We start from the raw sequence: 11,909 nt of genomic DNA, 5'->3' as shown, positions 1-11,909 counted from the left end.
AAAACTTTGAGCAAATACATAATTTTGACTTTTATAAATAACCAAATTAATACAAAGGACATATGAAGGAAGAAGCTATCTGCATCCAGAGAAAGAACTGACAAATAGAAGTATGTATAGAATGACTTTACATACATGTGTATGTGTGTGTATTTGTGTCTAATGGCAGCCATCTCTAGGGGGAGGGAAGAAAAAAATGAAAAGAGAGAAATTTTCAGATAACTTTATTATATATCTAAAGGGAATAGCAAGTTGTACCCAACAGATTTGCGATTTCATGTGCAAAATAAGAAGGGCAGACATCAAGCTCCCTTTACAAGCAACTGGGTTCAAAAGACACAGAACACAAACACTTTTATTTATGTTAAGAGAAAAAGAGAGGACTCGCATCCAGGCCCATAAATAATAATTACATGTACCAGTGGGCAACAATCTCTCAGAGAACAATGGTTCAAAAATTTACAGCACTGTTCTGGGTAGGGCTGTGATGGGAGGCAGTTAGGGTTTGTCCCACCATCCTCCATGGCCTCTCTGTACAGCATTTCTTCTCTCCTCCAGCTCTCACTTCCTGCCATTCTCAGAAGGTCTCATCATTTACTGCTCCCTATCACCGTCCTATGCAGTCCTCCTTACCTCTCAAAAGGTGGTCATTTCACTACCAGACACCCTCGCTGTTCTTTTCATCTTTATTATTCACCACAGCCTCTAGCAGATGGCACTTGGTAACTTCCCAGGGGATTGTCTTTAAAAATAGATTCACATGGGGAGAACCTCTGGACGCGTTTATGGCCCCAAAACACATTCTCCTTAAAACTTTGGCAGATGAACTGCATGAAGGCTCTTCCCTTAAACTTCACAAGTGAGAATCTCTGTCTTGGTTAGGGCTTCATCTTCTTACTTACTCCCCTCTTTATTCATATCCTCTTTTTTTTGAGGGGGGAGGCCATTGGGATTAAGTGACTTGCCCAAGGTCACACAGATAATAAGTGTCTGAGGTTAGATTTGAACTTAGTTCCTCCTGATGCTAGGGTCAGTGCTTTATCCACTGTACCACCTAGCTGCCCCTCTATGTACTGTTGGATTTATCATCACAGGCCTTCTTGCAGGTCTTGGAACACAGTACCCCATTTCCCATCTCCCATATGAGGACTTGGTAATCTAGTTTGAATGGAACGTTGGGTGAATGAAATGCCATAAAAGCTGGTTTTTGGAGGACCAGGGACATTGGATGGTTGGCTTGGAGGCTGAATCTTAATTATTGTAGATAATGTAGTGCCAGTGAATGCTTGAGGAGCAACGAAATAGGTAGGTTCCCTTTCAGCTTTAAATCTGTAATCCTATGAATCAAGAGTAGTCCATTGGAAAATATATGCAGAATGATCTGGAGGAGAGAGAGACTGGAGATGAGGAGACCGTTTGGGAATCTATTAGGTAGATAGACCCCTTGAATTAGTTAGTTGGATGGGACTCTGGCTCCAAAGCCTTTTGCAACTTTTCCCAGACTCTGTGTGGACTTCTGGGGCGTAATCAGTTATGCAAATTGCAGCCCAATCAGGGGTGGGGAACCTATGGCCTCAAGGCCACATGTGGCCCTCTAGGTCCTCAAGTGTGACCTTTGACTGAATCCAAACTTCACAGAACAAATATCCTTAATAAAAGGATTCATTCTATAAAACTTGGATTCAGTCAAAAGGCTGCACCCGAAGACCTAGAAGGCCACATGTGGCCTGGAGGCTTCTGATTCCCAAGTCCCTACTAATGCAATACCTTTGATATATATATATATATGTATATGTGTATACACACACACACGTATAATCCTAACTAAAAATCAAATAGCAAAAACAGTTAAGTCATAAAACAGTGCAAATAATAAAACGGGACAAAAGAGTAAAGTCATTCTCTGCCCCAATAAAAAGATGGATGTGACCCCTTGTAAGCTGCAAGGGATTGTAATCAGTTCCATCAGTGCCCATGGTCTATTGTTATACAATCCTTTCAATTGTGTCTGACTCTTCAACACCCTATTTGGGGTTTTCTTGGCAAAGATACCAGAGTGGTTTGCCATTTCCTTCTCCAGCTCATTTTACAGATGTGGAAACTGAGGCAAGTAGGGATTAAATGACTTGCCCAGGGTCACACAGCTAGTAACTGTCTGAGGCCAAATTTGAACTCAGGAAAATGAGACTTCCTGACTCTAGGCCTGGCACTATATCCACTGTGCCACCTAGCTGCCCATGACCTAGTGACCAGTAAAGGCTTGGTGTTCAGGATTTCTGACTCATGTGGTTCTGCAGGGACATCTTTTGTAACCTCTGTAGCTCTGGGGTTGTAACAATTCTACCAGGTTTTGAGAGAAATGATTACTCCTCTTTTAGATTAAGAACCAATTATTGAATTAGATTTTTCCCCTTTTCTACTTCCTCACCAAAAACCAGCCCTGTAGGTTGTTCAGGTGGCCTTTGAAGTACAGGGCTGCTAATGAGAGTTAAAACTCATATCTGTTGAAAAGGTAAAGAAATTTTAGTTTAGGTGAATTGATGGATTCTGGCCCATTACATTTTACTCAAACAGGTCTGGGAAATAGTGGATTGTCCCTTTTGTCTAGATTATAAATCTCTTTGACCAAGACTTAAATGATCAGAATCATGTCCCCAGATCTTCATTAGAATAAACCTACCTCTAATTATAATATTTGTTCTTTCATTAATCGTTAGCCAATTAGAGTTGATTGCCATACTCAGGAACATCCACTCTTCCAAGGGCATATAAGCCTTGAATGGGTTCCAAGAAGGGTCTTAGGCATTCAAGAGTGCCATTGACTCTTGTATTAATTTTATACTAGCATGATTAATAGAATTATTAATTGCCCAGAAGCTATCTCACAAACTTTTTCTACATCACAGTTTCCTGTGTTTAGAGTTGTTCTCCCCCCTTCTCACTTCTCTATTTCAGCCTGTAGCTTGCCTTCCTGTGTCTTCTTACTCCCATCCTCTGTCAGCACCACTTTTATATTTTTCAGCTCTCAGAAGACCACCCATCAATCTTTTCCTGGTAACACCACTGCTCTGTAGCCTTCTGAGAAATTCAGCCTTCTGAGAAATGTGGTCCAGGGAATTTTTCCCAAAAAGCTATGATCTTGGGGTTCCCTGAACATCATGGGAAATGAAATCCTGGGGACTTTTCTCCTTGTTCATGCCCACCATAATTATAATAGGCTAGGAAAAGTAACAAAAGCTTGGGCTTTTGCAGAGGGAGTAGAAAGAAGGGGACCATTGAAGGTTTCCAGTGGCTAGTTGGTACAACGGATAGAGTGATAGGCTTGGAGTTAGGAAGACCTGAGTTCAAATCCAGCCTTAAATACTTACTAGCTGCATGATTATGAGCAAAGCCCTTAAACACTGTCTGCCTCAGTTCCTTATCTGTAAAATAGGGAATAATAATAGTATTTACCTCCCAGTATTGAACTTTTTGGTTTGTTTTTTGCCATTCTATGTATCTCCAGTGCTCAGAACATTACCTGGCACATGGTATGCACTTAATTAATGCTTATTAGCTAACTGCTTGGTGATAAAACATCTCTTGGTGTTTGATCTCTTGAGTAGGACTTCATAATCTTGGACAATACTTTGTAGAGTGTCACCTCTTCAACATCACCAAGAGGGACACCAGCCTGCACTGGTAAGTCATAGCTAGTAGTTACTGAATTGTGAGAGTGGCACGGATCACACACTCAATGAAGGAGGAAAATTTTCCCCACTCTCCATAGTTACTAGGAATGAGATCCTTAGTCCTTGTTTTTCAAACTCTTGAGGGTGGTTAAGATTTCACTTTGCCAGCTCCTCATTAACACCTTGTCATCTTCTTCCTTTCCTCTTTACATCCTGGTGGCCACAGCTAAATTCCTTTCCATTCTCTCATTAACCAATTACCAGTTTGTTTTGCTTACATTTTCTTATATAACTCATCTTAACCTTCTCCTTCATGATTCCTTCTCTCTTTTTCTTCCTCTGAAATTCTTCTCTTCTTTCAGATTAAGCCTTTCTCTTTCTCTTCCTTTTACTGAACTCATTCTCCTTCAACTTTTCCTCAAATTCTTCCAAACTTCTCCTTCCCATATTCAGCCTCTGATCTTCACAATTCCAAGAACCTCCAAATGTCCTTCACAATTTCCTCTTCCATATTTTCACTCAAGTTCTTCTCCAGCACTTTCTGTTGCATGGCCTTCTCCTTTGGAAGCAGAAAGTAGAATGAAAGTAAGAAACAGACTTAAATAAACTGTCTATGCAGGCAATTCCCAAATCTATATATATTGAGCCCTATACTGTCAACTGCCTGTTAGACATATAGCTCGACCTGAATGTTCCACTAGTATTTCAAATTTAATATGTCCAACTTTCCCCCTAAATCTGCTCTTCCTCCAAATTTTCCTATTTCTGTTGAGGATACCACCATCTTCCCAGTCACCCAGGTTTATAACTTCAGTCATTCTTGACTATTATCTCTCTTTTTTTTGTTGTTCAGTCATGTCTGACTCTTTATGACCCCATGGACCATAGCATGGCAGGCCCCTCTATCCTCCACTATCTCTCAAAGTCTGTCCAAGTTCATGTTCCTTGTTTCCATGATACTATCTATCCATCTCATCCTCTGCTGTTCCCTTCCCCTTTCAAAAATTTTCAATAATATTTTATTTCCCCCTAAAGCAATGTTCAACATTTGTGGGGTTATTTTTTTTTAGGTTTTGAGTTCCAAATTCTATCCTTCTCTACCTCCCCTCATCCCTTCCTGAGATGGTAAGAAATCTGATATAGGTTATATATGTGCAGTCATGTAAAACATTTTTACATTAGTCATTTTGTATAAGAAGACTCAGAAAGAAAGAAAGAAAGAAAGAAAGAAAGAAAGAAAGAAAGAAAGAAAGAAAGAAAGAAAGAAAGAAAGAAAGAAAGAAAGATCCAGCAGTACCATTACTAGGTCTGTATCCTGAAGTGACCTAACAGGTAAACTATTCCATGCTCTCCTACTTGCTTATGGAATCATACTTTATGTGTAAATCATGTACCCATTTTGATCTTATTTTGGTATATGATGTAAGATGCTGGTCTATACCTATAACAGCCATACTGTTTTCTAGTTTTCCCAGCAGTTTTTGTCAAATAATGTGTTTTTGTCCCAAAAGTTTGTATCTTTGGGTTTATCAAGTACTAGAGTACTATGGTCATTTACTTCAATATATTGTATTCCTAATCTATTCCACTCATTCACCATTCTATTTCTTAGCCAGTACCAGATTGTTTTGATAATTCCCACTTTATAAAACAGTTCGAGATCTGGTATGGCTAGGCCACCTTCTTTCACATTTTTTTTTCATTGATTTCCTTGATATTCTTGATCTCTCATTCTTCCAGATGAATTTTATTATTTTTTCCTAGCTCTACAAAACAATTTTTGGTGGTTTGATTAGTATGATGCTGAATAAGTAGATTAATTTAGGCAGAATTTTCATTTTTATTATATTGGCCCAGCCTACTCATGAACATATTTTTCCAGTTGTTTAAATCTAGCTTTATTTGTGTGAAAAAATGTTTTGTACCTGTGCTCATATAGTTCTTCAGCTTGTTGTGGCAGACAGACTCCCAAATATTTTATATTGTCTACAATTATTTTAAATGGAATTTCTCCTATTTCTTGCTGCTGGATGCTAATGATTTATGTGGGTTTATTTTGTATCCTGAATTTTGCTAAAAAGTTGTTAATTATCTCAGCTAGTTTTATTTTAGTTGATGCTCTAGGATTCTCTAAGTATACCATCATGTTATCTGAAAAGAATGATTGTTTTGTTTCCTCATTTCCTATTCTAATTCCTTCCATTTCTTTTTTTTCTCTTATTGCTATACCTAGAATTTCTAGTACAATATTGAATAATAGTGGTGATAATGGGCATCCTTGCTTCATACCTGATTTTATTGGGAAGGCTTCTAGCTTATCCCCATTACAGATAATGCTTGCTAATGGTTTTAGATAAATATCACTTATCGTTTTAAGGTAAGCTCCATTTATTCCCACTCTCTCTAGTGTTTTTTAATAGGAATGGATGTTGTATTTTGTCAAAGGCTTTTTCTGCTTCTATTGAAATAATTACATGATTTCTGTTGGTTTTGTTATTCATAGGGTCAATTATGCTGATATTTTTCCTAATATTGAACCAGACCTGCATTCTTGATGTAAATCCCACCTGGTCATAATGTATGATCCTTCTGATATGCTGCTGTGATCTCCTTGCTAGTATTTTATTTTAAAATTTGCATCAATATTCATTAGGTAAATTGGTCTATATTTTTCTTTTTCTCTTTTTCACTCTTCCTGGTTTTGGCATGAGCACCATATTTATGTCATAAAAGGAATTTGGTAGGACTCCTTCACTCATTTTTCTAAATATTTATATAGTTTGGAGATTAATTGTTCTTTAAATGATTGTAGAAGTCACTTGATCTGGCCATGAGGATTTTTCTTTTCTTAAGGAGTTCATTGATGGCTTCTTTAATTTCTTTTTCTAACATGGGGTTATTTAAGTAGTCTATTTTCTCTTCTGTTAATCTGAGCACTTTGCATTTTTATAAATATTCATCCAATTCATTTAGATTGTCAGATTTCTTGGCATATAATTGGGCAAAATAACTTCTAATAATTGTTTTAATTTCTTCTTAACTGGTGGTGAATTCACCCCTTTCATTCTTGATACTGGTAATGTGGTTTTCTTCCTTCCTTTTTTAAATCAAATTAACCAATGGTTTATTGATTTTATTGTGTTTTTCATAAAATCAGCTTCTAGTTTTATTTATTATTTCAATGTTAATCTGTCTTTCCACTGTCCTTTGTTGAATGTAATTTTTATTACATTACAATCTGGAAAAGATACATTTAATTTTTCTGCGTTTTGTTGTGAGGTTTTCATGCCCTAATCCATGGTCAATTTTTGTGTAGGTGCTATGTGCTATTGAGGAAAAGGTATTCTCCTTTCTATTCTCATTCTATTTTTTCCAGAAATCTATCATATCGAACTTTTCTAGAATTCTATTCACCTCCTTAACTTCTTTCTTGTTTATTTTTTAGTTAGTTTTGTCTAGTTCTGAGAGGGGAAAGCTGAGGTCCCCTACTAGTATAATTTTATTGTCTATTTCCTTCTGTAACTCATTTAACTTCTCCCTTAAAAGTTTAGATAATATACCATTTGGTGCTTATATGTTTAGTACTGATATTATTTCATTGTCTATGATACCTTTTAGCAAGATGTAGTTTCTTTTCTGTATCTCTTTCAATTAGATATAGTTTTGCTTTTGCTTTGTCTGAGATCATAATTGCTACTCCTGCTTTTTTTTTTTACTTCACCTGAGGCGTAATAGATTCTTCTTTAGCCCCTTACCTTTATTCTGTGTGTGTCTCTGTGTTTCAGATGTGTTTCTTGTGAACAACATATTATAGGATTCTGGTTTTTTAATTCATTCTGCTATCTTCTTCTGTTTTATTGGTGATTTCATCTCATTCACATTTACATTGATGATAACTACGTATTTCCCTCCATCCTGTTTTCCCCTTGTTTGTCCTTCTCTCTCTTACCTTTCACCATGTCCCTCCTTACAAGTGCTTTACTTCTGATCACTACCTCCTCCAATCTGCTGTCCCTTCTATCAGTCCTGTTCCACACCCTGACCCCCTTCTCTTGTCCCCATCCCTTTTTACTTCCTTATTGGGTAAGATAGATTTCTATACCCAACTAAATGTATATGTTATTCCCTTTTAGAGACAATTCTGATGAGAGTAAGATTCAAGCCTTGCCTACTACCTCCCCATCTTCTCCTCCACTGTAATAGCTCTTTCATGCCTCTTTAAGTAAGATAATTTGCCTCATTCTATCTCCCCCTTCCCTCTTCTCCCAGTGCAATCTTCTTTCTTACCCCTTAATTTTTTTTTTGGATACCATTTCATCCTAGTCATCTCACACCTGTACCCTCAGTTCTTCTAACTGCCCTTTTAGTGCTAAAGTTCTTAAGAGTTATGGATATCATCTTGCCATGTAGGAATATAAGCAGCTTAACCTTATTGACTCTTACGTTTTCTCTTTCTTCTTTTTTTTAACCTGTTTATGTTTCTCTTGAGTCTTGTATTTGAAGACCAAATTTTTTATTCAGCTCTGATCTTTAAATAGGAATGCTTGAAAGTCCTCTATTTCATTAAATATCCATTCTTCCTCCTGAAGGATTATACACAGTTTTGCTGGATATATGTTTCTTAGTTGTAATCCTATGTCCTTTGCCTTCTGGAATATCATATTTCATGCCTTCTGGCTCTTTGATGTATAAACTGCTAACTCCTGTGTAATCCTATGATTATACAGTATTTGAAGTACTTCAATATTTGAATTGTTTCTTACTGGCTGCTTGAAGCATTTTCTCCTTAACCTAGAAGCTCTAGAATTTGCTGATGATGTTCCTGGGAATTTTCATTTTTGGATCTCTTTCAGGTAGTGATTGGTGGATTCTTTCAATTTCTATTTTTCCCTCTGGTTCTAGGATATCAGGGCAGTTTTCCTTGATAATTTCTTGAAAGATGCTATTCAGGCTCTTTTTTTTTATCTTAACTTTCAGGTAGTCCAATAATTCTTAAATTATCTTCTCCAGCACCACAATTAGAAAGCATCTATTCTGCAGTGCTTAGTTTTCCTCATAGTCCAACTCTCACAGTCATACATTGCTCCTGGAAAAACCATAGCTTTAACTATATGGATCTTTGTCAACAAGGTGATGTCTCTATTTTTTAGCATCCTGTTCAGATTTGCTGTAGCTCCTTCCAAGCAGCAAGTGGCTTTTAATTTCATGACTGCAGTCACCATCTGCAATGATCTTTGTGCCCAAGAATATAAAATCTGACACTGCTTCCATATCTTCTCCCTCTATTTGCCAGGAAGTGATGGGACCAGTTGCCAAGATCTTTTTTTTATGTTAAGCTTCAAGCCAGCTTTTTACTCTCCTCTTTCACCCTTATCAAGAGGCTTTTTAAATTCCTCTTCACTTTCTTTCTATCAGAGTACATTATGTGCATATCTGAGATTGTTGACCTATAACCTTAATTTTAGCTTTTGTTTCATCCAGCCTGACATTTTGCATAATGTACTCCACATATAACTTAAATAAAGTGACAATGTACAGCCTTGTCATAATCCTTTTCCAATCTTCTACCAATCAGTTGTTCTATGTTCAGTTCTGACTGTTGCTTCTCTGGCTGGAAGAAGATTTGAGTTGAATTCATTCAGGCAGGGCCCAGCATCGCAATCTCAGGAATTTTCAGCAGCACCCCACAAACCTCTAGAACTCTTCAATCCCAGATGGTTTCTGGGTTCTCTTTCAACTGAGATTCTGTGTGATTTTATGTGACACAATTATGTTTTCGTATACTCTATGTTCCAGTCAAACTAGCTGTTACAACTTCATCTCCTGTGCCCATATATTTGCATACACCTACCTTCATGCCCAGCACATACTCTCTCCTCGCCTCCACTAGTCAAAAACCTCATCTTCCTTAAGGTTCACTTCTGATGCCACATAAAACTTCTCTGATTCCCTCAGTTTTTAGTTCTCTGCCTCTTCAACCATGTTGCACTCACTTATCTGTGCAAATGCTGTATCTCCCTAAGAGAATATAACAGTACCCTAAGGTCAGGATCTGTTTTATTTGTCTTGTCTTTGTATCTTTGGCTCCAACCACATTGTATTGCCCACAGAAGGCACTTAACAAATCTTCCTTGAATTGAATTGTAATAGTCCATATAAATAGCAATGATCACCTAGAATAAGGTGGTGCCAGTGGAAACAGAGTGGAGGAGACAGATGTAGGAACTCTTGTGAAGGTAGAATCAATGAGATTTGACACATGAATGGATGTAAGAGGCTAAAGAAAGGAATGAGTCCAAGGTAACTCCAAAGTTTCAAATGTGGGGACCTGGATGAATGGTGGTACCACAGATAGAAATATTGTGGTAAAAAAAAAAAAAGAACAGGATGGTGGCATGGGATGGGATAATAAGCTCAATTTGGTTCATATTGAGTTTTAAATACTAGTGAGACATCCAGGTACAAATACCTGTAGGTGGTTGGAAAGGACAGGGAGCTCAGAAGAAAGTTAAGACATAAATGTGGGAGTCATTTGCATAGAAATGATAGATGAAGCCATGGTAATAAATAAGACTGCCAAAGGAGAAGGTGTACAGGGGTAAGAGAAGAGCAGAATACTGGAGACAGCACTTTGAGACTGGTCCCTTAACTGGTCCAGAAGAGAATGGGAAATAAAAGGAAAAAGAGTGGAATGTCTCCAAAGCCAAGGGAAAAAACAGTTCAAGTAGGATGGGGGTGGTCCATGGGGTCAGAAGCTGTAGAGAAATCAAGACAGATGAGTACTAAAAAAGCTGGATTTGGTGATTAGCAAGGAGAGAGCAGTTTTGCCAGAGATGTAGATATAGAAGCAGGAGGCTGAAGGAGAGAATGGGTGATAAAAAAAAAATGAAGGCTTTTTTTTTTTTAGTAAACCTTGTAGGGAAGGGGAGGAGACAGATGGAATTTTAGCTGGATGGGTGGAAGGGTCAAAGGAAGGCTTTTTAAAGATTATTAGGATTACAGAATTATGGTTTGAACATGTTTGTAGGCAGATGAGAAGGGGTCAGTGTAGAAGGAGAAATTGGAGAAGCAACGAGAGAGGAGGGTAGTTGGTAAACCTTGGTCCTGGAGGAGGCAGGAGGATTGGGATGGAGGATGAGAGGGCAGTGTGGCCAGTCTGGTGTGGGAACTCAAATGTGCCTTTCCTGTGAGGCTCTGTCTGTTCTCAGTGGCAGAGAGAATTCTTAAGCATATGAGTAGTGAAAGGAGAGCTCCAGCCCCTACCTATTCATCACTTCTCCCACTCCTACCCCCACCCTTGTGTCCTCTCTCCTCTCTACCGCCTGAGACCTGCCCTTTCCTAGTATAATGTCTCAAGTTTCCACATAGGGAGATGTGGGCTGAGGCAAAGCATCCAATCTCTTCTCAGCTGGCTTGGAACCTCTAAGGGAGCATGGCCTAGAGGAAGGAGGGATGGAGCCTACAGGCAGTGGGCCAGGCAGAGAGAGTGAGGGAAGGGGGTGGGCTGGGGGAGGAGAGCAGTTCTGAAGGAATCAGGCTGGGGGAGAGGAAAGAATTCCATGTGTCCAGAGCAGCCTCTGATTCCAACTTCAGGATAATTCCAAAGCTACAGGACCTACTTGTGCCTTCACCCACTTTAAAGTTCCCATTGAATATGGGGAGACCAGGAGCAACCTTCCTCAGTCAACTTGACGCTGTCTTCCAAACTTCTGAGTGTATGCAAATAGTCCAGAACATGCCTTTCCCTCTAAGGGAGGTAGGCTGGTGTTGTAGAAAAAGCCCTGGAATTGGAATCAGAAGATCTGGGCTCAAATCTCACCTTTGACATCAGCCATGTGAACTTGGGCAAGTCACAACCTGTGAGCCTCATTTCCGTCATCTGTAAAATCAGGATACACTGTGTACTTCACAAGAATTGTAGGAAAAGTGCTGTGTAAATCTCAGCTCTCTCTCCCCTCCACATTTCTCTTTTCTGATCTTTCCATCTCTGTTACCCCCCATGAAAATAACTGAGAATCTCCCAAAACTACGTGAAAGAATCACGCTACCAACTCATCCCCAGGCAGGCTATGCCTGAGCTTTTGGTCATTCTCCCAGCTGTGCTGTCGTGACCTCACCAAGTGAAGAGATTAATCTTCTTTTCCTCTTCCTCTTCTCCTTTTCCACTCTCCTCTTCACCCCTATTCCTCTATTCCCTCCCTTCCTTCCTCTCCTATACTGTTCCTCCCTTCTTTCTTT

At 38.7% G+C, this 11,909-nt stretch overlaps 1 long non-coding RNA gene across 1 annotated transcript; it reads right to left on the bottom strand.

Annotated features, from left to right (window-relative positions):
- Positions 1-208: 208 nt before the first annotated feature.
- On the bottom strand, positions 209-11,634 carry LOC144456936 (uncharacterized). Its single transcript, XR_013486167.1, has 2 exons — positions 11,491-11,634; positions 209-4,230 (listed from the first exon to the last, which is right to left on the bottom strand). It is a non-coding gene; the product is annotated as an uncharacterized LOC144456936 (long non-coding RNA).
- Positions 11,635-11,909: the final 275 nt, after the last annotated feature.

The sequence above is a fragment of the Phascolarctos cinereus genome, unplaced genomic scaffold (assembly GCF_003287225.1).
Source record: "Phascolarctos cinereus isolate Bilbo 61053 unplaced genomic scaffold, phaCin_HiC Scaffold_4;HRSCAF=312, whole genome shotgun sequence".
NCBI classification, from domain to species: domain Eukaryota; kingdom Metazoa; phylum Chordata; class Mammalia; order Diprotodontia; family Phascolarctidae; genus Phascolarctos; species Phascolarctos cinereus.
The sequence above is the reverse complement of the archived record's forward strand: the minus strand, read 5'-3'. Positions and strand labels throughout refer to the sequence as shown.